This window comes from Felis catus, chromosome B4 (genome assembly GCF_018350175.1).
Source record: "Felis catus isolate Fca126 chromosome B4, F.catus_Fca126_mat1.0, whole genome shotgun sequence".
In the NCBI taxonomy this organism is placed as follows: domain Eukaryota; kingdom Metazoa; phylum Chordata; class Mammalia; order Carnivora; family Felidae; genus Felis; species Felis catus.
Window position 1 is genome coordinate 111068550 of NC_058374.1, and position 23607 is coordinate 111092156.

The 23607-nt window shown below is 36.9% G+C and overlaps 1 long non-coding RNA gene across 4 annotated transcripts in view; it reads right to left on the reverse strand.

The window, feature by feature from the left end:
* Positions 1–8420: 8420 nt before the first annotated feature.
* The window catches only part of LOC123386668, a 59752-nt gene continuing 44565 nt past the window's right edge, over positions 8421–23607 (reverse strand). For all 4 annotated transcript variants that reach the window (XR_006600926.1, XR_006600923.1, XR_006600925.1 and 1 more), the window contains one exon: positions 8421–8668. This is a non-coding gene — a long non-coding RNA (uncharacterized LOC123386668). The remainder of the gene's footprint in view (positions 8669–23607) is intronic.

A 23607-nucleotide genomic window follows, 5' to 3' on the forward strand; every position in this document is an offset into this window, starting at 1 on the left:
CACCAAAGTAAAGCTAAGAAAAATGTATGTGTTCCACTTTCCACTTTATAATATTGCTCCTGTCAATCAGACCTAACCAGAGACCACAAGTAAGTTAACAGGATTCTCTGAAACAAATTGAGTCCTTCAGATAAGAATCAATTGGAAAAAAATTGTAAGACAAGAATGTCTTTAGGGTATTTATACACTTTTCTTATGAACCTCATTGGTAGGGTCTGAAGCCTGTAAAATTCTAGTTAAAATTGATCAAAGTAGCAATGTTTGCTTATAAAGTTATCTTCATGCTCAAGGCTGGCATGTGCTCTTATGCCAAATCTATTAGATTATTTTGATGTAACACAATTTATACCGTCTTAAAAATTGCTGTAAGTTGCAAGTTTTATTACCACTTAAGTAATGAGGAGAAGAACCTAAATTGTTGAGTTGGTTAGAGGTCTAAAGAGTAATATGCTAAGTCTAAACTGCCCTTGTAATTAACAAACCAAGTGGAACAAAAGGAAGTTAAGCTATCATATTAATTCAAATTTTTCACATTATACAATTATAGGTAAGAGTCAGTGAAACTGATTTTCTAATCAGTAAAAATAGAGAAAAATAAGCAAAAACAAAAGCTGGATTTCTTACTGTTAAGTGCAGTAAAATTGATAAGCTTTAGGCAGAATTATCAAGGAAAAAAGAGAGAGTCATATATTCCCAATATCCAAACAGATCCTATAAATAGTAAAAGATAATAAAGGGATATCGTGAACAACTTTATGCTAATGCATTTCACAACTTAAAAGAAACAGACAAGTTCCTTGAAAGATGTAAACTATCAGAGCTTACTGAGGGAAAAATAGAAACTCTGAAGGGTCTTATATTTATTAAAGAAAAATAATCCATATTATACAATGGAGCATAAGACCTAAATGCAAGAACAAAGTCTATAAAACTGCCAGAAGAAAATACAAGAAAAAGTCTTTGTGACCTTTGGTTAGGCAAAAATTTCTTAGATAAGATATAAAAAGCACAAACTCTAAAAGAAAAAAAATAATGTTTCCCCAAATTAAGTATTTTCTAAACACATTTTTGAGAAAATGGAAAGATTAGCTAGAAATTGGGAGAAAATGGTCAAATATATAACTGACATGCTATGTGACCCAGCAATCTCACTCATACATATTTATTTAAAAGAAATGTAAATATATGGTGACACAAAAACCTGTATGTGAATGATTGTGACAGCTTTATTTATATTACCCTCAAACTCAGAACAACCCAAATGTTTATTAGCTGGCAAATGGATAAATCAATTGTGGTATATCCATACAATGTAATACTGCTCAGCCATAAAAAAGAATAAATTACTGATACATGCAGTGAAATAAATTAATTTTAATAGTATTAGTTTAAGTGAAAGAAGATAGACACAAAAAACATACACAGTAAATTCCATTTATGTAAAACTTTCAAAAAGGCAAAATTAAAACACACGTCATTGACACAGGAACTGGTTTGGAGAGAGACAGGATTGATAGTAGAGGGACAGCAGGCAAGTTTCTGAGTTGATGGAAATGTTCTACCTCTTCACAGGTGAGTACATAGATGTATACCCGTGTCCAAATTCATCAAATTATACCCTTTATTTAAAATGTTGAATTTTATTTTATGTTAACTATGCCCCAAAAAAGTTGAATTTAAGAAGAATAAATGTGCTACCTAAAAGTTCCTGAGATTGTCTAAAATGAAATGTCAGGCTATTGAAATGTTGAGGTCTCCAAAAATATTGGAGACATCATAATGGGAAGACCATATAAATAAAAATGTGAGACAAAGGAAAATTACATGAATAGAAAAGTTCCAATTGGAAAATTAAACACGTGGAAATTTTGGAAGTAGGACAATTAAAAAATAGTGAGAGAGGGGCGCCTGGGTGGCTCAGTTGATTAAGCATTTGACTTTGACTCAGGTCATGATCTCACAGCTCATGAGTTCAAGCTCCAGTCTGGCTCTGTGCTGACAGCTCAGACCCGGGAGCCTGCTTCAAATTCTGTGTTTCTCTCTCTGCCCCTCCCCCACTCATGCTCTGTCTGCCTGTGTGTCTGTCTCTCTCTGTCTCAAGAATAAATAAAAATTAAAAAAAAAACTTTTTTAAGTAGTGAGAGAGAAGGGATAGAAAGATTGAACAGTAGAAATGGGGAAAACAAAGGATGAGAATATGAGGGAGAATATGATAATGCTGAGAACAAAGGGATCTCAGCATTATCACATAGTGAGGTTTGCAAAGCTGCTTCTAAAGCTGTTTTCTTGCATATTGATTATGCAAGATTCCAGAGGCAAGGTATTGATTCCTTGATGTGCACAGTTTTTGAGCTTTCCTGAAACAGCAGGATGCACTTTAGAGAACACTTCTTTCCACCAGTGCCAGAAGGGGGCAAAGCATTATAAAACAGTGCTTAGTACTTTTACAGTTGAGTGAGTTTGGGGGTTGTTTCAGAGTTAAAGGCAGGAAATGCTCACTGAAAGACAAGCTTCAAATTCCACCTGCCCATGTTGAAGGATTGGAGGAATGAAATGCTTCGCTGAAGAGAAAAAAATGTTCAGAAATAGAAATAAGCCATTCCAAGATAGAATGTGGTGAAGGAAATGGTACAATGGAAGACATCAAAGAGACAGAATATTTTGTAAAACAATTTCAAAGGAGGTCTATATTTCCAAAATAAAAATAATTGGTTTTTAGGATGAGCTCATCAAAAAGATCTTTAACTAGCTTCTGGAAATAGAAACCTCAAGATGAAACAGAGAAGTCATGAAGAATGTATCATTCTGGGAGAGATAGTGTGAAACTCTCAGGGCAGAGGTGAGAGAGAACTTTGGACAAGAGATGTGTGTGGGTAGGACTGGAGGGTAGGAATGTTTGGGGTGGGGGAAGGGAGAGGGACAATAACATTTAATCTCCTAATGACCACAGTAAAAGATTTTTGAAACTATTTGTCACAAATTATAGGTGGTAGTTTGAAGTGGAGGAGGGGGATGGAAGACAGTCTGGTGACTATAGCTGTAAAGAAAGACCCCATCTGTTCAAATTCTTTACTATGGCGCATAAACTTCATGATCTGTCCTGCCCACTGTTCACAGCTCTTCTGTTTCTTCCTACCCCTATGCATTTTGTTTATATCTTCCCATAAGCTGTTTTTCCCGTTGCCTTGAATACATTTCTTTCTCAAATGTCACCTTTTTGGAAAAATTTTTCCAGATGTAGTCTCACTCAAAACCGAGTTATTTTGCATTCCTGTAGCTTGTCCAATAAATAGCATAATATAATAAACATCACCTCTATTGTGCATGTATTATGTTCTGAAACTATAGCTGTTGTATTATACATGTTATGCCTAATCCTCATAAAAACCAATAAAGTAGGTACAATAATCTTTAAAGATAAGCAGTCTGGGGGACAGGGAGCTTTTATAAAGTGCCTGAGGTCACACACCTGGTAACTGTTGAGATTTGAGCCCAGATCTGTTGGGCTCTAGAGAACATTCTTTTCCATTTCACTCGGCTACCTTTTGCACTAGTCTTACATAGTGTAATTATTTTTTACATGTCTATATGCCTTACCAGACTGTGAGTTCTTCCAGACTGGAATATGACTACTCATCTTTGTCTCTCCAACACCAAATACAGACAGTGCCTACTCAGTGTTTAATATGTGTTCAATAATATATGAATGAAAGAATGAATGCATATGTGAATGAATAACTAAGAATTTCCATGGTGAACATAAAAAGAAAGCACAAGATGTCAGTCATGTAATTTAAACATGTAATGATATGAAACCTTAAAAATCAAATTCAGTGTTTAACTTTCCAAAAATTAATTTTAAAATGGAACACACAAATGCATTATTTATCAAAATTCAAGACAATCTAAACAACTTTTTATAAATATATGCTGCCAGTTTGACTTTTCTGAGACTTTGGCAGAAAATTTCTCCTGCCATGTCTGTGCCTATGTTTGAACTTTACTGTAAATGTGTCATTGATTCTGAAGAAGATTGCTTGGCATATTGATACGATATTTCTACCTTATGAAAATTCCCATCACTTACATAGCTCCAAATGACAGGAAAAAAGAAGAGAATCACTGGGGCAATAAATCAACAATTTGGGAAAATATATCAACATGATTTACCACATGAACTAGCATAATTCTTCTATGTGGATAGAGGCTAGGCTTTTTCAAATGAACAGCAAACAGTAGCATGTGATTGGTTGTATTATTGTTTGCAATATCTACCTCCTCTCTCCCTATTTTCCCTCTTTCAACCCATTGCTATCCTCTTTGTAGTTATTATATATTTTCTTGCCTTTTTGACATCAGGTTTAGCCATTAGACTTGCCCTGGCGAGTGGCCTGTTGCAATATACAGACGTTTGCCACATTTGAGCAGAAGTAGAAGCAGATGTCACTTGTCTCCACCAGCTTTCTTGCTTTTCTTTCACTGCTATGAAAATGCATGTCCCATAAAGGGACTGAAATAAGAAAACACATGGAGCTGAGCCAAGTAGAGCCAAACAAAGCCACAGCAGCTGCAGTTGACCCACAAATACTGACATGTAACTTAAGCAGGGAATACATGTTTTTGTGAACCTCTGAGATTTGGGGGATGTTTGTTACAGCAACAAAGCTAACTAATAGATAAGAATTTAATGGAAACAAAAGAACAGTGTCATACTGGTTACAAAAGTGTGAAGAATAACCTTCTCCCCAGGGCTGCATAGAATTTTACCCTTGGGTCCCAAAGGAGGACTGAATGTACCCAAAGTCTCAAAAAAATCACTCAGCCCTTATATTAGGACTTTATGCCAATTCAAAGGGACACTGGCTTTCAGCTCCTTTATTGTTCTTAAATGACAAAGCTGAAAAATCAAAACCAAACAAATAACAATAAACCTCCTTCTTCACCACTGGCCAGAAAATACCAAAGCATATCAATTTATGAAAGTAGAAAATAGAAGTGGTCACCAGCCCGCTAGTCCTACAAATAGCCAAATTCTGAAACCCATCCAGATATAAGCTAGGACACCCTGCTCTATCCCCCCGCCCTTTTTTTTTTTATAGATGAAGAAACTGAATCTCAGAGTAATTACCATGGTAAGTTTCCAAGGTCATTTTTATGGGCTGAATTGCATCCCCCTGAAATTCATCTGTTGTAGCCTTAACCTCTGATACCTCAGAGTGTGATTGTGTAGAGATAGGGCGTTTAAAGAGATGTTTATGTTGAAGTGAGGCTGTTAGGAAAGGCCCTAATCCAATCTGACTGGTATCCTTTAAGAAAAGAGAATTTAGACACACAAAGAGATACCCTGGAAAAACCAGATGAAGACACAGAAAGAAGGCAACCATCTGCAAGCCAAGGAGAGAGGCCTCAGAAGAAATCAAAGCCACAGACTGACACCTTATTCTTGGACATCTAGCTTCAAAAACTGTGAGAAAATAAATATTTGTTGTTTTAGCCACTCAGTCTGTAGTATTTTGTTATGCCAGCCCTAGTAAATTAATATAATCACAGAGTTAATAAGAAGCTGAGGTACATTTCAAATTTGATCTGCAAAACTCCAAAGCTTTGCTCCTTCCACACTCATAATTTCCTGCCTTTTCCTAACCAACATGAATTTATTACTTGTGTATGTCTATAGACAGATAGGAGTCAACTAATAATAATAGGTAAATCACCCCTAATTGAGCTTTTACTACATGTTACTATCTGAAGAGCTTTGCATGCAAACAGGCTGTATCATGCTCATAGAAGCAAGTAATCCATGTAAGAGAGGCCAACTGTCTTTCCAAGTCCTACTCACCAACCCAGACTCAGTTAAACTCCACTTCCTTTTGGAAAGATTCATACTGTACTCTCATGTAGATATCCCTTTTATGAAGTCTTTTGTTTACTTCTGTGATGATTCTTATCAAATTTTTAAATTGCTATTTGTCCCCACACTGGATACTAATTTCTTAGGTATCAAAGACTATTTTCATTTCTTTATTCTCACTACTTTGCATAGTATTTGGCACATCCCAAGCACTATTTTTTATTTTTCTTGAACTGAGGTTTTATGTCCGTTTATGACCATCTCTTACCAAAAAAAACCCTGACCTGATAGAAGACCTAACCAACTTCAAATAATTCTTTATGACATGTATCTTCTTAAAATAAGCAAAAATCTTTTCTTTCCTTGGAAGAAACAGGTCCGCCTCGTGGGTCCCAAATTTTTTTGAGCAATTTGGGGGAAAGATTTTGCAGAATACAAAACATTATAAGTCAGATAACAATGACCTTATTTTTATACATCTTTGCTGCCTGTGTGGATTTTCCTTATACTATTTTAAAAATTTTTATTTTAAGACATACCATCAATACTCTAGTTGGGAAACAAGGAATGGTAATGGTAGATTTTTAAAAATTTTTTCAAGGGCCAAGGTAGCTTAACATATAGAATCCTATGACAAAAATTTGATGAATGAATGATCAGAGATAAATATCAGATATCCCTTGCTTCTCCTTAGGCACCATAATCCCCTCTAGCCATCACTTCATTTCTTTGCTTTTCTTTGCATATCTTTTTAAGTAAATTATCACCTTCACTGTCCCCACCTAACTACCTCCAATTTAGTGTTTTCTCCACTCCAGATAGACTTCCAATCTTACTATGGCACTAGCACCTTTCATCCAGGTCACCAATAACTCCATGTCACCCAATCCTTGCCCAATCCAATTAATAACTCTTATCTTTTTCAACTTTCAATGACTTTTCAGACAGTTTACCAATCTGCCTTTCTTGGGACACCTCCTCTCATAGGCTTCTATAATAGCCTTGTCTCTTCTGCTTGCAGGTAATAGGAACATAACTCAAACCAACTTGTTTAAACACAGAAGGAATTTATTGGCTCCTTTATCCAAGAAGTTAAAGGAATAATTCTAGTTTAAGACACCATTGGATCCAGAAGTTCAAACAATATTATCAGAAATTTGTTTATTTTCCTCTACCTCTCACCTTATATTTCGTCTGTTATCTTGTTTGTTAGGCAGTTTCACCTCACATGGCAACAAAAGAAGGCTATTGGCAGTTATACGCTTGTGTCAATCATCCTTCTCTTTACTGGTCTTAATTTGGATGGCAGGGGGACACATGCTTCTTTCCTGGGAGTGTTAATGCAAGTTATGGGAAAACTTCAATTGAACAAGCCTGGTGCCATTTCCAGCCTAAAATTAATGAGGATGGTCAGGTGTGTTAGGAGAGAATTAGCCCCGCTGAGCTGAACTGACTGAGATGCAGGGGAAAATAGTCAATCTAGAAAACACACACACTCAAATGCACACACACACACACACACACACACACACACACACACGCAGTTCCATAGCTTCTATAACAATGATTTTTTTTCTCTTTCTTATTTTACTCTTTCTCTTATTTTTCTTCTTATGTTTCTACCTGTTCTTTCTCAATCTCCTTTGTTGGCTTTACCTCCAGTGTTCAACTCTGAGCTTTGTTGTGAGTCCTTTTTTTTCTCTACTCATCCCCTCTTCCTAGCTGTTGATTAAAATTATTTTAGATCTGAAATTTAAATTTACTTGTGAAGTTGATGACTCCTCAAATTTATGTCTCCAGAAGCAATCTCTTCTCTGGGTAACAAATACAGGCTTCTAACTTCTTACTTGAAATTTCCACATATATATCTATATGCATCTCAAAATGTATTTAAACCTCTTATAAAACCTATTATTTTCTCCAGTCTTCAACATCTCATTAAAGGCCACCAGCATCCACCAGCTGTTCAGTCTAAAAATGTAGGAAACACCCATGTCTTCTATCTTTCCATCAATTCCCATATTGAATTCTTCAGGAAATTACACCATATATAGATCTAAAATGCATTCAGATCCATTCATCTCTAAGCCAACCTTATTTCTCACTTAGACAATAGCAATAGCCTACTAAATTAAACTTTCTTCTTGCTTCTAACTCTTCTCTATAAGCCAGTTTTCTACTGAGCAGTTTGAGTGAACTTCTTGGCATCTCTTACCTCATCTCATTAAACTTTCCATCTCCTTCGCTATACTAGAGCCATGCTGGCCTCCTTTCTGTTCTTCCAGTAGGCTAAGCCATTTTCTGCTTCAAAATTTTTGCATTTTCTCTTTCCCCTGGCTGGAATGCTCTTTCCCTAGCTCTTTGATTTTTTCAGATCTTAGCTTAAATAGCCTCTCTGTAGAGGGACCTCCTTTTAACACTTTGTCTAAATTTATTTTATTAATTCTCTAAATTCATCACTTGCTGGAAAGACTGTAAGCTCTATGAGCATATGGACCCTTGCCTATTATGTGTATCCCTAAATTGCCAGAACCTAGGACACTGCTTAGGTACTCAAAATCTATTTGAATAAAGATCTCCATCTATTTCATTCATGGAATTTAGTACAGTTCCTTTCTTGCTAACTTTTTGTTGCTGTGGTTGTTCAATGACTGTCTTCTCCACTAGAATGTAATCTTCATCAAGAGATGATAACCTTGTTATATCTCCAGTACTTAGTACGTAGCAGACACTAACTGAATCAATATTTACTAGTGATTGTTTCTTGAACTTAAGCAGAGACCGTCATTAATAAAGCATTCATCTTGACTCTCCCACCTGAAAAGTAGAAATTATACTAATTATTATTTGATAGGAATACCTATGTCTTGGCCAATATTTGCCATTTTGAAATAGTGATTAGAAGCGTTAATCATAAATACAAAATTGTTAGGTACAAATTCTGTAACCACATTCTAGCTTTCTTAGTCTCTACACTCCTACAGACTCCCTATATATTCGAAAAATACCAATATGTCATTATTCCTCTATTCTCTCACCCCTCAATGCCATTTTGCATTTTGTTCTTTCCATTCCTGTAGTCTCATTCCTCTCCTTTCTTTACCTAATGAATTCCTATTTACCTTAAACATAAATGTTCATTCTGTGGAAACCCTCCCCCAATTTTTTGCTCATCCTTTCCCTGCTTTCACATATTTTTACATATTCTTATGATAACACTTATTGCATTGTATTTATGTATATGTATATATATATGAATATGTATGTATCTGTGTGTATGTATCTTGTCCTTTCATTTCTGTTATCTTTCTCACCTCTGGGAACATCAGTATCTACTGTGTCACTGGCATGTAGTTGGTACCAACAGATGTTGGTGAAAACAGAGTTAATATGGCTGTCAAATCTTATCCAAAATGGGCCAGTGATATTTATTGTAATCAACCAATGGAAAAGGCAAAAAGAGTATCAGTTTATATTTTTATGTCATTTCTAATTTTCTATCCAAACACTTCCACAGCAGTTCCTTCATTTTAACCTCATAACATCTATAATAATAAATCATTACCATATTATAATGAAGCAAAGACAGATTAAGTCATTGATGTATGGTCAACAGCTAATAATTGGCATTAAAGAAAAAGACTTTTGTCTCCTGACTTTGAGCTACATACTCTTCCAACTGCACTAAGTATTCATTTTCAACCTTGGTTCAAGACAAAATTGTTAGCACTTGTACTGATATTACAGTGTTCTAAAAATGACAACTGGTTACCAAACAAGAAAAATAATACTAACTTTGAATAGTAACCAAAGAAACAAACAGAATTTTTTCCTATTAAATTAGCATCAAAGTAATACTTTTGTGAAGGGGATGTGGTAAAGTATTTTTTTTTACTAGTAGTAATAAAAATTGATTTAAAAATATCCCTTGGAAAGGAATTGACTGTATTCTATAAGAACCTTAAACTATTTAAATGCCCCCATAAACCCGCTTCTTGGAATATATATAATGAAAATAATAGGAGACGTAGTTTTATGTACTACTTTTACTGTAGATAATACAGCGTCGTTTATAATGGTAGTAAAAATTGAAACAACCTAAGTATACAACGAGGAAAGACTAAGTTATTTGAGTGTGAGGAAATGTTATGATGGCAATAATTACACTTACAAATCAATTTTAATTACAGGAAAAATTCTTATAATGTTAATTTTAATATGAATAAGATATGTTCTTATAGTCTCATACCTGTAGAAATACTCATAGAAATAAAATTTAAAATAGATTAAAAATGCAAGTAGTATTTTTTATTGTTGGGAAAAAGGGGATTTTAAATTATTTATTTGTATAATGGAGAAAGCAAAGTAAAAAACAGTTTTAACCTTTTTCAATATGTCATAAGTTCTAAAATACCACAGCTGCATACCCACTACAGCTGACAAGAAGGTTTGATGATAAAGAAAATTTTAACCTCCCTATTGTCTAAGAAATTTGATTGGTCGTTGAAACGTGGTCATTTCCATGGGAGAAAAAAGGGTCAGATTATGGAACTAGGAGGGAAAGTCAGGATTGTTACTGAGACATAAGGAGGCATGAGACCGTGGAAAAACAGATAAGAAAGAGACTTTCAAGCTGTAGAGTAAAACAAGCACCCATCTCCCCAAGAACATCAGATAATATTCAGAACAAAATTGTCCACCTGAATTATATAGAGTCCTGTGCCTTTTCTCTTATCACATTTATGCCTTCTCCAATTTTTATTGGCGTTCATATTAAACCTCCTAAATTTTCTATCTAGTGGCCAAGTAATGTGATCTTTGTAACTTCTCAGTGCCTAAAATGGTTAGTGCTTATCACACACTAAGCTCTTGAGAGTTTATGGAATTGAATTAGGTAAGCACTCCAATAAGGTTTTCAAAGCAAGGGGACTGACGATGACAGCAGATTTTTTAGGAAGGTGGGTGTGGTAGCGATGCATAAAACAATTCAAGTTCTGAGAGACTGAATTTAGGAAATGTAGATGAATCATGGCTATAGTATTTTTGGTACAGAGGGTCCTTTTAGGATGGGGTAGAGGAATGAACTAAAGCAAAAATGATAACCAACAAATTTAACAACCTGTGCAGCATGGCTACGGACCAGCCAGAAGAGAAGCTGGCTGAGTGAGGGTTGTGGGGGGGTCCTTAAAACAGGCTCAGGTATAAATCTGAAGCTGCTGGATCATGCAAGGTTGTTGGGGGGGGGGTGGCAAGAGAAAGGATAGGTGATGAGGTGGTGGTGAGTACTTAGAGAATTCAGCGCAGGGGTAGAAGAAAATATTTCAACATTTCAAACTCAGTATAGCATTCAAGTGCACACCACTTGATGTGTGCCTTGGATAGAAAGGAAGATTGCAAGGAGCATTTGGGAAAAGTGAGTTAAAAGGACTTAGAAAACAATGATGCGCAAGAGAGAAATATTAAAGAAGTTTCTAGCATATATTGGGGAGAATATTTTCCGCTTAACAAAAAAGAGGAACGGAGCTAGTTTTTATCGTTAAAATGGGATGGTTCTAGAAGTGTTTAAGTTTGAAATGATAGTAGGATATCTAAGTGGGACTAATCAAAGGAGGAGATATATGACTTAAAGGGAGAACTAGCATTTGAACATACTAAAATGGAGAATTACTGGGGTGCCTGGGTGGCTCAGTTAGTTAAGCGTCCAACTTTAGCTCAGGTCATGATGTCATACTCCGTGAGTTTGAGCCCCGCATCAGGCTCTGTGCTGACAGCTCAGAGCCTGGAGCCTGTTTCAGATTCTGTGTCTTCCTCTCTCTCTGCCCCTCCCCTGCTCGTGCTCTCTCTCTGTCTCAAAAATAAATAAAAACATTTAAAAATTTTTTTAAATAAAATAAAATAAAATGGAGAATTACTTCCACACAGAGATGCTAAGTCGGGAAGCTGAGGGAGGGGAACCCACTGGGGTCTGCAGAAAGAGGGAAGAAGAGATCTTAGCAGATAGCAACTCTGCTCAGGTTAGGGGCATTTGAAGAGTTGTTTTCTTCTGTATTTCTGACATTTCCATATTTTCTGTAATAATCATGGCATTCCTTTTATAAATAGGGGAAATATTTACTTTTAAATCTGATTTTATTTTCACCATAAAAATTATCTAGAGCAGTATAACTCAAAGTGTGATCTAAATCACAGAGTTAGCTAATTCAAATTAGTAGTAGTAGTAGTAGTAGTAGTAGTAGTAGTAGTATTTTGGTTTCAGGCTTAATGAATCAAGATCTCAGTGGATGGCACCCAGGAATCTGAATTTTCAACAAACTTCCTAGGGGATTTTTATGCACACTGAAGAACCAATGACCCAGAGCACAGTCAAACAGCACCTAGGTACGTTTCCTTATCTCTCTTGGCACTGATGCTAATCAGTCTGCATTGCTCCCATCTGGAGCTTGGGGCCTGGTTCAGCTTCACTGAGCACAGAGATTTCTTGAGTTCCCAAATTCTTTTTAGAATGTCTACCATGTTCCTGCCTGAGAGAGATTACTCAGTAAACTATCTTGGTTAATGTGTTCCAGGTAGACTTAGATAAATCAATTGGCCCATTAAAATCCTTTGCCCTATATTCTCTCCTTTTTTAATGTTTATTTATTTTTGAGAGAGAGAGAGAGAGAGAGAGGGAGGGAGAGAGAGAGAGAGAGAGAGAGAGAGAGGCAGAGAGAGAGGGAGACAGAATCCAAAGCAGGCTCCTGGCTCTGAGCTGTCAGCACAGAGGCCCACACAAGGCTTGAACCCACAAACAATAGGATCATGACCTGAGCCCAAGTCGGATGCTTAACCGACTGAGCCGCACAGGCGCCCCTTGAATTTTAAGTTATTCTCTTGACCTGTTATCCTGGTCTTAAGTCTCATGTTGGTACAAACTGAATCCTCTACTCTTTGAATTTCTCTATTAATAATGGTTAAAAGAAATGCCAAAACAAACCCGGCATACCGAAACATGCTCATCGCAAATAATGAGATGACCTTGCAGTGGATCAGGTCTGCCTGCCTTTGAATAAAATAATGAACAATCAGTGTTTAATGATTTCATTTATACACACACACAACACACACACTGCATATAGCCCTTGTCCAGGACCTATTATCCTTCATCCTAACCTGGAGGGGAAAAAATGTAAAAGATAATAAGAACTTTTCTAACACAATTATGATAAATCATTAAAAGCAATGTAATTCTTGCTTGGAAAAAAACAAGATTTAAATACAAATTTTTGAGAGGGTCATTCATTAAAATGTGTAAAATCACTCTTACTGGGAAAAAGCATTTTAAACAGCTCAGGTTTCCTTTTTTCTCCATCCAAATGTAGATATTCTCTTGAAGATTAAAACACTTTTTGAAATTGTATAGTTGGGAACTAAAGAGCAGTATTGAAATCACACATTGAGCTATGCTTGCAAATAGCTGTAAGGGTTATTTCCTCACATCAGTGCCCTCCAGCAAGATCAGAGACAAGGTTATATATTCCCAAATGGAACCAGTTAGCTGTGGTATCCAGCGTGTGGTACTAATGAAGCTGAGGTCAGGGTTCAGTTCCAAAACAAGCTGGTTAGCGTGACAAGAGCGATGGCCTCCCCAACCTGGCTGTGCAAAGCATTAGTCACCTAGGGATTTTTTTTTTTAATTTTTGTTTGTATTATAAGTTTCTGGGCCTTATTCCAGACCAACCAAATCACAATTTCTGGGAGCGGGGCAAGGAACCTATACTTTTAAAGAAATATCCATGTAATCCTTATACAGTCAGGATTTTGAAATTGATAAGCCCAGAAGAGCCAGCCTGAGCAAGAAATAACCCAGTATGACTACTTGGTGTTCTTTGAAACACAAAGCTGCAAATTCTAAAACTCGATATCAATTGGGAACCCTCAGAATTTCCAGAAAGGGTTTCCTTCTGCTCCCATGGGTTGGATTTCTCTGGCGAAGCCATGAAGACATGAAAACTTCAAGTCTTTTTGTTTTTTACATTTATTTATTTTTGATAGAGAGAGATAGAGCACAAGTGGGGAAGGGGCAGAGAGAGAAGGAGACACAGAATCCAAAGCAGGCTCCAGGCTCCCAGCTGTCAGCACAGAGGCTGACGTGGGGCTCGAACTCATGAACTGCAAGATCATGACTTGAGCCTACATCAACCAACTGAGCCACCCAGGTGCCCCTGAAAATTTCAAGTCTTAATGACAAAGAGCAGTCCTGGCATCTTAAAAAATAGCTCTTCTACATGCTTCTTTTCATGTACATTTCACTGAGCTTTTAAATGCTGACTGACAAAACTCCCCTTTCCTCATACAACCTAAGACACACGAAAGAGACCTCTCTCCCACCCCACCACCCCTCCCCATTCTGGGAAACAGACACCGACTGCAAATTCAATTCTCTAAGATACTCTGCTCCGAGAGCACTGATCATTTCCCCTGAACTTTCCCAGATATGCTTCTGAAGGAATGAGAAAGAAAGATATCTCTTCTGGAGAATGCGGAAGGTTTTTCATGGCTGGGGTACTTCCAAAACACAAAAATCAGTTCCTGGCTAAGACCAGAACAAACCGCAGTGTTGTTGAAGGTTTGTGAAACCAAACGGAATGATAGATCTATGTCTCTGTAGAGAAGTTGTGTTAGAACAGAGAGGAGAGGCTCAGTATGTACACAGTAGGGCAACAGCAGGTGGGCAAAATGAAAAGCCAGAAAATCTGGTAAATGGAGTAGAAAACAAAACACCAGCAAAATAAAAGAATTTGTCACTTTCTGGCCAGCTGTGCTAAGGAAAAGTATATATATTAGAACTGTATTTGTTACATATTTTAAGTCAAATGGATAACAAAAAGCTTTCAGACTTATACATAAATGAATTGAGATGAAGAAATGCAATTTATCTTAAGGCATAAAATAAAATTCAACTCTTTTTTTTATGGTTTTAAGGCAACTTTTTTTTTCAGTTTAGATTTGGAAAAGCTCGGTTTTAAAAGGTTCCTCCCACCTCTGAAGCTGGTATTAACCTCCTTTCTGTGAGAAATTGGATGTGTAAACTCCTCACCAGCAAAACCTTCAGACCTAACCCAACTGGCTCAGCAAATACTTTCTTAGATGCAAATAACACTACCCATTTCCACTGTCATCTAGCATGCTAAATCCAAAGCCAATGAGATCTGCCTTTGCAAATTTGGCAACTGCAATCGACATTTATCCACCATCCCGTCTGTTACATATTTCGATACTTTAATTGGGGGACTGGGGGAGAGCTGGCACACAGCATTACACACTTCGAAAGTCACCAGGCACCTAGCTCAAGAATCAATACTTATTTTTTTAATTAAAAAAAATGTTTAAGTGTATTTATTTACTTTGGGCACAAGAGAGAGAGTGCTGGGCAAGTGGGGGAGGAGCAGAGAGAATCCCAAGCGGGCTTCACCCAGCACAGAGCCTGACACTGGGCTTGAATCCGTGAGATCTCATGAACTATGAGAACCATGAGATCACAACGCCAGCTGAAATCAAGACTCGTCATCTGACTGAGCCTCTCAGGCACCCCAAGGGTCAATATTTTTAATTCAATGTCCTTCTCTAAAGAATCTTAACATTAAAGGAGCCCCCACTCTGTTATTAGAGCAAATTGGTGCATAAAATCATCTCTTTCCTGAATTCAGCAGGGTCCTTGACATGTCAGGCTACAAAAAGAGAAGCTTGGTTACTGTCATTTCGAGACAGCCAAATGGTTCACAAAAAAGGAGGAAGCTGTGGGTAGATGAAAGTCCTGCCTATAAGGTGGATGTTACTGCAGTGCCTTGTGGTTATATGATGTGTGCCCGAAGGATAAAGAATTTGGGTGTGAAGCGGTGGGGCAAGAGTTGCAAATTAAATAAGCCATGCTTTGGAGGTTGTTTCCTTTAGTGTGCTGCGGGAACATGCCCATGGCTCCAGGGAACTGTGTGACTAAGTCCAAACAAAGCACTCATGCCTCATGTTAAATGTAGCAGAGGAGAGGTTATTAAATATTTCATGGCAATTAATTACCTGAGATAGGCCTTTTTTTTCACAGCTTTGGTTTCAGGTATGTGGGAAAGTTGAAAATATTTAATTGCACCTAATTTGTTGCCGTAGTTTAGTCATCCACCTAAGCATTGTACTGAAGTCTGTAATCTGTGTGGAGAATTTGTAAGGGGGCTTCATTTTAACACCTCCAAAGGATGGGATTTTTTCTTTTTTTTTTTTACTTTTGTGCAATAATCATACTTGATCTTTGATCTGTCTTTGAAATTAAGACAATTATGAAAACCTGCCAAACATGTAATGGGTTAAGTACAATTTGGAACGAAAATCCTTCCTACTGCTTCTGCAGTCTTCTCTTAATTAGATCCAGCCATTTTCCTCATGTCCACCAACTTGGTCCAGCTCCTGAGAGAAATTCTTTCCCAGAAAGAAGCTAAAAGAGAGATAAAGGGGAGACATCCCTTCGCATCTGGCCTTTTTGGATATATTCTGCTGGCCACTCTTTTATCATCAATCACCAGAGATCTGATTACTCCTCCAAATATTGTTGGCTTACTGTTTGCTAGACCTCTTAGTTAACCAGTGCTTTCAAGCAATTTCACCTGCTGGCTTCAAGACAGTCTTCTCTTCAGACGCTCTCTACCTTTCTTCATAGCACTTGGCAATATCTAAAATCATATTATTTATTTATTTGATGACAACTATTTTTCATTTATCTTCTTTCATTAGAAACCCCATGAGAGAACAGAATAGAGCCTGTTCACTGTTAAATGTCCATGGCTATTCCAGGATCTAACACAGAGTTTGTGCTCAATAAGTATTGGATGGATGGATGGATGGATGGATGGATGGATGGATGGATGGGAAGCTGACTTTTTCTAGGTTCTATTCTGGACTGGTTCATATCCCTGATCAACCCTGATAGTATATACCCTTCATAGAATTCAGACTATATGGTATTTTTTAGGCACTTGCCTAAGTCTTTGTATATATAGTGCACACAAAGAGAGAGAGAGAGAGAGAGAGAGAGAGAGAGAGAGGGAGAGAGAGAAAGAGAGAGGCTTAAAGAATTTAAAATCTGCTAAGAAAGCCCAAGATGAAAGTAATATGAGAATAACATCTGAATGACAGTTGACCAGAAAAAGGCATCAATATGACAGCAGATGAGACTGGCTCAAGACCATGAGTCTTGGGAGAGGAGACTAAGCATCAGAGCTGACCCTCACGCCTTTGCCTTAGAGGCAACAAATAGAAAATAAGTCATTGATTTCCCAATCAAACTGAATCAATATCTTTCATTCAGTGGTACATCCAGGCCAAGCATAAATAAGAGCAACAGTAAGCATTTTAAGCCAAAAGTTTTAGCTAGATAGAAGCAAATATAGAAAGATGATGAAGGGCTCTTTCAGCCAGCATAAGATTTCACTTAATCTCCATAAGAAAACTATCAACAAAACGAGGCCCAATTTTATAGGGAACTAAAGCTCAGATGGGCTTATTAACCTGTTCCAGGTCACACAGTAATAAAAATGAGATTCAAACTCAGATAAGTGCTCTTTTTTACTATACCAGGAAAGGAAAATGAGTATCATTTTTCCTTTCATTCTGGCTGATTGGTAGCAACAACTTTAAGGCCAGTGTTGAGAAGCACTCTGAGATTACAGCAGGATCTGTGGCAAGAGCTGGTGAGGTCGGCCATGTCTGTTATGAGAATGGCAGCAAGGACTGGCAGCACCTATGCACTTAGCCATTATTGCCCATGTTGCTTCATCGTAAGACCTTCCAGACAGGGTTTCTAAGGTGTTTGGTAATTTAGGGGAGAAATTTACTATAGGAAGAATAACAAATAGGCTTGGTATAGGCAGTAAGCCTGATGAGGTATTTCTTTCATTTAAATAGACAAATTCATGCTTTATGGGGCAAGTAGTGAGAAACTCTGGCTGGGTATAAAATGAAGTACTTATTTTAAGTTTCCTTCATTTTTATGAATTATAATGGAGTACATACAAGTACAACAACTAAAACGTTACAAAGATCTATAAAGAGTTTAAATAATCTCCCTCCACTCCACCAATCTCTCCCATTCCTACTTTGACAAACTGGTGCATTTCCTTCCCCACACACACAACCAGCATGTAAGTCAGACAAAAAATATCTGTAGCCTTTATTCTTAATACTTTGTAACCTCAGGGCTGTTCCAAGCTCTTCTGATTTTAATGTGTTATGCATACTGAGCCAAATTTGTCATCTCACATTCTTAATCAGAAGCTGTCTGTTGCACTACCCTGTCTAATGAATTACACTCCTAGCCTGATTTTCAACACTGTCAGTACTTTGGCCTCTGCCTACTTTGCCAACCTTATCCGTCACATAGCCTATAAGGTTAATCCCTTTAGGTATCTAACAGATGTTGTATACATGATATGCCTAATAAATAGTCATACAATAGCTAAATGAATGTCTCTTTAAAGAATAACATGTTGATGGGTTTGAGTATGGGAGGTAAAGAGAAGATTGACATGTTATAAAAGATTTAAATTGGGCAAAGCCTGAAATAAAGATAAAAGACCCTGGACATTATTCTACAGGTAGGGTGTATAGTAGAAAGCATACACTATTAAAAGTCAGGAAGCCTGGGTTTAAATCCAGCTCTTCCATTTTTAAATTGTGTGATTCTAGATAAATAGCTTACCATTAATCCATTTAAATTTCTTCATTTATAAAGTGTGGTAATCAGAGGTTTTAGTTTTCGTTTTAATTAGGCAAAGAGGAATTTGAGAGAGGGAAGTGCTTTCTGAGTAGAGTCTTAGAAAAATAAATTCGATAGAAGCTGATTTAGAAAGAAAGAAAGAAAGAAAGAAAGAAAGAAAGAAAGAAAGAAAGAAAGAAAGAAAGAGAAAGAGAAAGAAAAAAAAGAAAAAGAAATTTGATGGTGAGAGGGGATGGGAAGGAAAAAGAGTCTCAAGAGAGAAAAATCATTTTGGAGATCCTTGCATTGGTCAAACTATGAAGTGATGGAGTTGGAGACATCAGAAATGACATTAAGGATAAAATAGAAGGATGAGGATGTAAGCAACTCTATGAATAAGGTATTGACAGACTTTGGATCTAATTGGAGAGAGAGGAAAGACTCAGAGAGCATTACGGTTTTGAGTTTAGGAGATGGGAAATAGCTTGAAGACAATGATTAATAGGTAATGTTGGGACTTTGATTAATAACCACATAGAGTGAAATGGAAGAAGCAGTAAATGCAAAGTGAGCAGGAAACTTTTAACCTTCTCCAATCCTTTCTATTCACCACCAGAGAAGGTCCCCAAGCAAAGTGACTGAAAGGTCAGAGACTTCATCATGGCTTCCCTTCCCACCTAATTGGTTTAGAAGACTTCTATTAAATAAATATTCTCTAGATCTTAGACTAGAGATCTAAGGGCCACAGTATTCTTGTAAATACATCACTCCTGTAAGGATGTCACCTCTGTAAACATGTGTGTCAAATATATTTGAGATTTCTCTGAACAAATATACATCAAGACAAAGGGTTATAATTGCAGCATTAATCTCTTTTTCCTGATAGCTTCCCTTCCCAGCATTGTTACTGACCTGCCCTCATGACCACCACCTGCCTTCCAATCAATTGCATTTGAATATTAAAGGTTTTGAATAAAAAATGGGATGCAAATGATGGGAAAAGACTTAGAATTTAATGTTATTTTGTAGCTTCTAAAATTTTTTGAAAGGCCCTTTAGAACTACACTGCTTAATATAATAATCTCTAGTCATATGTGTTTATTGAGCAGTTGATAAAATATGCTATTAAAACTAATTTTACCTATTACTTTTTACTTTTTAAATATGGGTATGAGAAAGTGTAAAACTACATATGGTAGTTTACATTTGTGGCTCACATTTCATATCTATTGGATGGTGCTAGTCTAGGAGTCAGCTTTATTCAGAGTTGAGGGCTAACTATCATTGTATGGGAACTTCCATGTGCCAAAATTCTCTAAAGCTCTGTCTGACAAATGATCCCTGCTTTCTATTTTCTTACATATTTAAATCCCACATGCTAGAGTCTAAGACTACAACAAGAAAATGGGTATTTATATCATATATATTGATGTCATACAGAAAGAAAGAATCACCACCACCCAGGAGAAAGATAAGGAGTTCTATTGTGATGTGAGTTTGAGGTGGGACATTCAAAGAGAATATATATATATAAAAGAATTGGAGAGGAGGAATTGAAATTCTGGAATGAAGGTAGGACCTGAGATGTTAAATTAGCTGAAAGGAAGCAAAAATGGTGAAGGACTCATCAAGGCCCGTGTGTAACTATCAACCTCTCCTAATACTCAATGTTCAGTCATATATATAAATTCATTTTTCAAAAATTTTAATCCTAGTATAGCTAACATACAGTGTTATATTAGTTTCACGTGTACAATATAGTGACTCAATAATTCCATACGCCACTCAGTGCTCATCATGACAAGTGTACTCCTTAATCCCCATCACCTATTTAACCTGTTCCCTAACCTCCCTCCCCTCTAGTAACCATCAGTTTGTTCCCAAAATTAAGTGTGTTCTCTATTTGTCTCTTTCTTTATCTTTTTTCCCCTTTGCTCATTTGTTTTGTTTCTTAAATTCCACATATGAGTGAAATCATATGGTATTTGTCTTTCTCTGACTTATTTTGCTTAGAATTATATTTTCTCTAGCTCAATCCATGTTATTGCAAATGGCAAGATTTCATTCTTTTTTTATGGCTGAATAACATTCCATTATACATAATCCACTTATCCATTCATCTATCAATGGACTGTTGAGCTGCTTCCATAACTTGGCTGCTGTAAATAATGCTGCAATAAACAGGGGTGCATGTATCCCTTTGGGTTAATATTTTTGTATTTGGGGGTTAAATACCCAGTAGTATGATTACTGGATCATACATAAGTTCTGTTTTTAACTTTCTGAAGAACCTCCAGAGGCTGCCCCAGCTTGCGTTCCCACCAACAGTGCAAGAGGGTCCCTTTTTCTCCACATCCTTGCTGACACCTGTTGTTTCTTGTGTTTTTGGCTTTAGCCATTATGACAGGCGTGAGATGATATCTTATTGTAGTTTAGATTTGCATTTCCCTGATGATGAATGATGCATAAATTCGTTTTCAATTGTTAACACTCAGTTTCTCAGGGATAAAGTAGGAATAATAATCTCTGTCTTTCAGTAACAATTACTGAGCCCCTATCAGGTGTCAGGCACTGTCCTCATGCTGAAAACACTATGATGAATGAACATGGCTCATCCCTGACCTCCAGATGCTTTTGCTCTAGTCAGGGAAGCAATAGAGAAATGGGTAGTAGCAAGCTAGTCCAAGTTGTCACAGTCTGGGGAGAAACTTAGAAGCAGCAAATTCAGTCTTGAGGGGTCAAACTTCTTCACCCTGATAATTTATATTTAGATTCTTCCTTCTTCTGAGGAGCCTTCACAGTCACCTTTCCACATTCCAAGTATTCACATTTTACCCCCTAGTACACAGCTTTACTAGCATCTACAATTTATAGAGTTATTATCTTTTCTTTTTTTCTCTCTCTCTATAAGACTATGAAATCCTTGAAGGAAGGATCTGTGTTTTCTATCTCTAGATCCTTAGAACATTTTAGTGCCAAATAAATATTTTCTCTTTCTCCTTTCTTTTTTCTTTATTAGAAGTAAGAGTTAAAGCCCCCAAAGCAGGAAGTCCTGAAGGAGAGGATAAATAATGCAAAATGTAGAGGGTTTAGGAGTGTTCTTTGGGAAATTTTTCGTTTTAGGAGAAGAGAGTTCCATGTCATGGAATTTCCCAAAAAGAGGGTGGTGGACAACACTATCAAATGCTGCAGAGATATCACTAGGAATGAGATTGCAAAATGACTGTTGGATTTGGTAGCTGTATTTCATTTATAGAATAATTAAATGACATCTTCAGTTTAGCAATGATAACTGTTTTTCTACCCATGAGCATTACAAAGACCTGAGGAATATATGAGATCCTTTGGCCAAATGAGAACAAAACTGTTTTGAAGTCTGGTAGATGCCTATGGTGAACACACAGTGAGCTCTTAGCATCAAGGAAAGTCAGGCAATTCTGTGGTTAGCATGAGCTGTGATGTGACTGAGCACTCTTAAGAAAATAGCTTCCATCTCTTCCTTTAGTTATTTCTAAAAGATGACTGATGCAAAGATTCAAGAGTATGGGAACCTCAATGAATCATACATCCTCTCTTCCTCCTCAGACTTCATTCTGACCCAAAGATCTTCACCCATCAAACAAAATGCTCTGTTGAGGAAAGATGCCTGAGCTCACAGAGGCCTGATGCGGAGTCCTGGCTTTGCTACTATTTAACCAAGAGCAAGTCATTTCTGAGGGTCTGTGTTTCTACATCTGCAAAATAGGTCTTCCTGATAAATTATAAACTCCTTGAGATTAAGCACCAACTTTCATTTATTTTTTTATCCTCAAACCTTACATAGTTTTTTACATAAACTAGGCACTAAGAACTTAAAAATGACTTTAGATCCCTAGTTTTAATGTTCAGTATCTGAAGTTCAGATATTTACTTAAAATTTTTAAATATTTTTTGACTAAGTAATAGCCAGATATATTTGTTCAATGCTATAGTCTCAACAAACTAGGGCCCAAGGGCCAAATCCAGCATTCTCCTATTTTTGTAAAGTTACTCTAGAACATAGTCACATCCATCGTTTACATGTGTCCTATAACTGCTTTCAGGCTACAAAAGCAGTGTTGAGTAGTTGTAATAGCGACTGCCCAGCCTGAAAAACCTTAAATATTTACTTACTATCTGACCTTTATGGAAAAAATTTGGCAACCCCTGATACAGACCATGGTTGACTTTGAATATCTAGAAAGCATGTTAGACAAGGTCCAGGTGGGACCCCGAAGACTGCCCTAAACCCATGGGTATTCTTCCTTTCGGAGAGTACTTGAGTCTACCTTTCAACAGAATGAGGTGTAGCAGTCAGTAAACATAAGTTTATTTAAGGATGTCCTTTATCTGCATGCTCAAGGAAGCTGCCCGAATGGAACACTGAGAAGTAAAAATCAAACTTAACCCTGAAGCACTGTCAATCCAATAATATCTGAAAAGTAGGCCAAACAGCACACATGGCAAAAGCTATTTTTGCCCAGCTAATTTCTCTTCATATCCAAGAGCAAACTATATCCTCAGCAACTCTAGGAAGCACTAATGGAAGCACACCTGGCATATTTAGATTGTATATTTTCATGACTGACTCTCCTTAAGACAATGGGATCCTCAAGGGATCATCTTTCCATTCCTAGCACACAGCACAAGTCTTGGCACAGCATGTGATAGATGTTCAATAAGCGCCTTTAAACCAAGCTAAACATATGGGTTTCAGGTAGGACAAAGATGGATCTACCTTGGCCTGAGTTGTTGAATTGATAGCAAATGAGTTGAAGCTTTTCCTTCCAGAATTAGGGAAAAATACTAACTTTCCCAGGCCTTTTTCCCCATGACCTCTCACCACTTTCCAATCTGATGACAAAATAATAACAAAACCATACAAAAACCAAGTATTCACTAAACTCCTACTCTGTGCAAGGCAAATGGAAGTAGACATAATTTCCTTTGGTCTCACGATATCGTTCTTTTTCCTCCCAGATTCCCTTGAGGTCAGTTAATATCTCCCATTATGCTGAGG